Raw genomic sequence first — 5,430 nt, 5'->3', positions numbered from 1 at the left:
TGCTCTTCAGAAGCATAAAACTGTTGTTTCTCTTGATGTCTGCATAGCATTGGGACTGGAACTCATTACAGCCCCATCCTGTTTTCTCAGCATTTTGGTGGGGGTCATGAGATAAGTTTGTGCACAAATAAATTTTTAATTAACCTCCATTATAATCTAGTATGTTTCTTTGGAGTTTGACCCAGAGACTGTCTAAATGAGTATTTCTTCCACTTGAGTAGTTACACAAAATAAAGGACAGTGCAGTGACTTGTTTGATCCTTCTTCTTAGGCATTCAGAAAGGACAGCTCACTGCAGGACACTGCATGTTTACAGACAGGAGGGGACTGTTCAGAGCTGCCCTTTCTCTTCCACACTCTCCTAAGCCCTTGTGTTGGTCCAAGGCCTTGGTCCTCTGACAGGCTGGTCACATCCTGCTGTGTGTCCATCCTGGGCTCACAGCCAGGGACAGGCCATGGGCACTGCTGGGACACAGCTGAGCTGCACAACAGCAGCTGCATCAGGAAAGGGGTTCTCCTGAGGGCAGGACAGGAAGGCTTTGGGCTTCCTCCGAAGTTGTTCTTAAGAACATGCCTAAGGAAGAGACATTCAAGAGGCAACTTGTCCTGCTTTGTCTGCCCATGGCTCAGTGTGATGAGATCAGGGTCCCAGTGTGACTTTCAAAGGACTTAGTTCTGGTTCAGGTTTTACTTGTTGGTGGCCAGAGACCATGCAGATGAGATTAACCTTCCTGGGGCTCAACAGCTTGTGACAGGGCTGATGGCAGGAAAGTGCTTTGCTTAAGACACTTTGGAGCTGCCAGGAGAACACGAGACCTGCAGCAACAGTGTGAGCAGGAGCTGACAGTGAATAGAGCCCAAGGAGAACAGGCCTGTCCAGCTCGGAGTCACCCAGAGATAATATTCTACATCTGAGTGTGAACTGAAAAAAAAGAGCCCTGCAACCCCAGGGAATACAGCAGGTTAAGGGAAAGGAGTCCTGTGATTCATTTTACTTTCCATAAGCATTCATGGTCTGATCCAATGCAGCCCCCAGACCCATCTCCCACCACTGGAACAAGGCAGGGCCCCTCTGAGCACCCTCCATGGCCACACAAGAGCTTGTGTGGCAGGGGGTCAGTGGCAGGGACCACCATCAGCTGGCTCTGCCTCCCAGCCTGACCAGCACAGCCCAGCAGAGCCCCCCCACGGCCCTGGGCACCACAGTCCCTGTGCCCTGCAGAGAGGCACCCCCAGATCAGGGTCTATGGGGAGCACGGGGAGGGGCTGCAGGAATGGCTGGTCAGGCCAGCACAGACGTGTTCCCCTGGGGAAAGGCTCTGTGGGGAGATGGGATGTGCCAGGAGAAGAGCAGGACAGGCTGTGTGTGTAGAGGAGCCATGGAAAGAGGCTGCCCTGTCCCTGGGGCTGTAGGTGATGCCTGAGGAGCCCCAGGACTGATTCTCTCCTGCTGTCCTGGGGAGTGGGGCTGGCCCTGGGGCTGCAGGAGCTGCCTGAGATGATGGTCTCCTGAACATTCCAGGCACAGAGTCACTGTCCCTGACCTCCATTGCCTCCATTTCTTGCTGCAGGGCCAGACATGATTGTGCTGCTCTGTGGGGCTGGGGCTGGGGCAGGTGGATTGGTGGGACCAGGGAGGGGCTGGACTGGGCCATGCCAGGGAGAGGGAAACCCCAGTGTTGAGCTGAAGTGTGTGAGTGTGCAGGGTGGGGGCTCTGCAGGGCTGAGGTGCCTCCAGCCCCGGGCAGTGGCAGCAGGAGCCCAGGGAGACACTGCACCTGCTGCCAGGAACTGTCTGTGTGTGTGCAAGGGAAGGACTCATGTCTCTGAACAGCCCTTGGGGTGTGAGCAGGGCATGAGCCCAGCTTAGGTGTGTGCACGAGCCCAGCTCAGGTGTGGGCACCTGTCAGAGCCCTGACATTTCTGGGTGTGACTGCAGGAACAACCTCCCTGTCCCAGGGACATTTATCTCACCAGCCTTGAGCATGCCCATTGCAAATGTCCATGTCTCCTCCATGCCTGTCCTCTGCCTTTATGTCCCTTTCTTCCCACACCAGGAAACAGCCTGGGGGAATCTCCCCTGTGCAGTCAGAGAGGCTCTGTGAGCAGGAGTGACAGTGTTCTCCAGAAGGTGCATTTGTCCCCTTGGACATGGCCCAGAGCTCAGGACTGTGAAAACATTCCCAGGCACACACAGCTTGGAGAGATCTTGGAAGGCAAATTGGGAGAGGAAGAACAGAAGAGGCAAAATTAGGGATATGAAACCATCCCAAAGAAGTTCAGTAGCTCCTCTGAGCAATGTTTCTGCATTCAAATCACTGGTAGGAAATGTACTCTGATAAATAGCTGAACAAATATTTTCACATAAACAGTGAGTGAATCAGATTAATAGAACAAGTGTGTGGTGTTGTCAGTAAAAAGAAAATTATGAAAAAAGTCTTGAAATTAAAAATAAACAGCACATCATAATGATAGCCAGGAAGTCTTCAACAATTACCAGGATTTCTTGTCTGCAGACGTTTCAACTACCTCCTAAAACCCACACTCCTGGCTTCAGGCCATGACTTCTGTCCTAGTTCAGCTGGAGGGACCAGCTAACCCTGTGTGGTGGTGATCAAACCTGTGTATTCCACCCCCTCTATTCATTCCCCAAGGACAATGGGCCATTAGCAGCAGCTGCCCAGGGAGCCATTATCACTTCACACCCAGCCTGAGGGGGGCGGAGCTGCTAATTGGCCATCAACAGCTCAACAACCCCTGGCTCCCAGAGTTAATCGCCCATTGTGTGAGTCCCCGCCCAGGGGGAGGGACTGAGTGCTCCCTGAGGGTACATAAGTGGTGGGTAAGAAGACCTCAGGACCTTCTCGTCGGATCCAGAGCAGCAGCAGGACCTCGACAGCAGGAGATCACCGCTCTCGCCCAGACCACAGCCCTCGCCTGCACCAACAGGTTTTTCTTTTCCTTTTGCTCTGGACTTGGGGGAGCCACAGGGGTCTCAGCAGAAGGGCAAACAAACCCCCTTGGGTTTGTGCCCCAGGACACTGGGTTATACTGCTGGGGTATTGTGAGTTGAAAGCAATTTCCCTTGTGTATCAGTGTTGTTATTGTAATATTATTATTAAATTTTAGCTCTGACTTATAATCTCTCTCGTGGTGAGTTCATTTCCCCTGCTGGTTCACCTTCAAACCAGCACATCTTTTGGCGCCCAATGTGGGGCATGAGAGAGAAGTCAGAACTACAATTTCATTTTGTGTATTTGGGTACAGAAACTCCCTGACTACCATGTTGCTTGATGTATTCATGTGGATGGTGTATCTGGGCCTGTTCATATTTCGACACATGGGGAACCATGTGCCTGTTTTGATGCTCTCTTTAGTACCAGGGAGAAGGATCAAAATTGCTTTATTAATATACTATGTTTATGTTGTCATAACATCAGAAGCAATGAATTTCATTGTGAATGTATATTCAGTCTGGTCTGCCTGTCCTGGTTTGGGTTGTTACCTCTGGGGTCTCATTAAAAATAGCACCCAGACTGTGGGGAAAACAGGCGGAGATGGTTACTTCCACCTTTTCACCTCTGCTACAACAATCATTGAAAATATTGAGCTTCCTTTTGATGTTAGGGACAGCATAATCTTACTGTTAGTGTTGCTTTGTCTCCTCTGTACTGTATACACCATGTTTAGGGTCAGAACTGGGCTCTCTAAGGAGACTTGCTGGAGGCCTGCCCTGGGAGCGGATGATGTTGAGTGGCATGGGAAGTGGGAAGATATGGGCCAGTATTTGGAGACCTTCTCTCCTCAAATGATCTGGAAATTCACCCCGGAACAACTGCAGGACCCTGCCAAAATGCTAAGCTATGTGAAAGGAAGATGCTCTGGTAGTCCCAGAGATGTGCAGCTCACAGCAACCTGCTGGGCCCTGGCCACTGCCTACCGCACACTGCTTGGGGTGGTACAGCATCATCAGGAGGAGGAGAAAAGGAGCAAACCCACCAGCACCATGTCCACCCAGACCATGACTGAGCCAGAGAGGAAGAGAGATACATCAACTAGCGCCATGTCCACCCAGACCATGACTGAGCCAGCGAGGAAGAGAGATATATCAACTAGCGCCATGTCCACCCAGACCATGACTGAGCCAGAGAGGAAGAGAGATACATCAACTAGCGCCATGTCCACCCAGACCATGACTGAGCCAGAGAGGAAGAGAGATACATCAACCAGCGCCATGTCCACCCAGACCATGACTGAGCCAGAGAGGAAGAGAGATACATCAACTAGCGCCATGTCCACCCAGACCATGACTGAGCCAGAGAGGAAGAGAGATACATCAACCAGCACCATGTCCACGCAAACCATGGAGGAGCCAGAAGGACAACAGAAACCGATAGCAGTTGCCCCTGTCCAGAAAAGAAAATCAAAGACCAAATCAGTTCGTATAGTGCATGACGAGGAAGAGTCAGGACCTTCATCTCAAGCAGAAGAAATGGAGCCAGAAATAATCACCCGGTCCCTATCCCTGGGAGAGCTGCGTGAGCTCCGGAGAGAGTTCACACGACAGGCAAATGAGTCCATCTTGACCTGGCTACTTCGAATCTGGGATGCTGCAGCCAATGATACAATTCTAGATGGGAGTGAGGCAAGGCAGCTGGGATCCCTGTCTCGAGATGTTGTCATTGATCAGGGCATTGGAAAGAGACAGGAAACTCTCAGCCTCTGGCGGCGACTGTTGTCAAGCGTGAGGGAGAGATATCTTTGTAAGGAGGACCTCCACGTACAGCAAGGACAGTGGAACACGATGGAACAAGGTATCTGGTGCTTAAGGGAATTAGCCGTACTGGAGATAATCTTTTCAGAGGATGAGAGATTCCCTAAAAGTCCAGATGGTGTCCAGTGCACATCCCAGATGTGGTTAAAATTTGCACGACTTGGGCCAGAAATGTATTCTCGCTACCTTGCAACATTGCAGTGGAGAGAGGGAGAAGACAAGGTGGGTGCACTGGTCAGCAAACTCAGGATTTATGGGGACACTGTCACTGCTCCATTACGAGCCCACGTCTCAGCTGTGGAAACAAAACTGGCTGAACTGGAAGAGAAGATTAAGGAAGGACTCTTCCATATCTCTCCAGAACAAACAAGAGTCTCCGCCATCAGAAGCAGGCGTCTCCCAGCTAAGGAGAAAGGGTACACTCCATGCGGCAATCTGTGGTTTTACCTCCATGAGCATGGAGAAGATATGAGGAAGTGGGATGGGAAACCCACCTCTTCCTTAGCAGCTCGGGTACGTGAATTGCAAAGAGGCACAACTAACACAGGCAATTCTTCAAGGTTGAAGGCTGCTCCGGTCTCTCGTGGGCAAGGCTCCAGACAGTATAGGAATGATGATGTTATGCCCGATCCTCTTGAAGGAACCTCCCGGTCATA

This window comes from Pithys albifrons, unplaced genomic scaffold, assembly GCF_047495875.1.
Source record: "Pithys albifrons albifrons isolate INPA30051 unplaced genomic scaffold, PitAlb_v1 scaffold_44, whole genome shotgun sequence".
Taxonomy (NCBI): domain Eukaryota; kingdom Metazoa; phylum Chordata; class Aves; order Passeriformes; family Thamnophilidae; genus Pithys; species Pithys albifrons.
The sequence above is the reverse complement of the archived record's forward strand: the minus strand, read 5'-3'. Positions refer to the sequence as shown.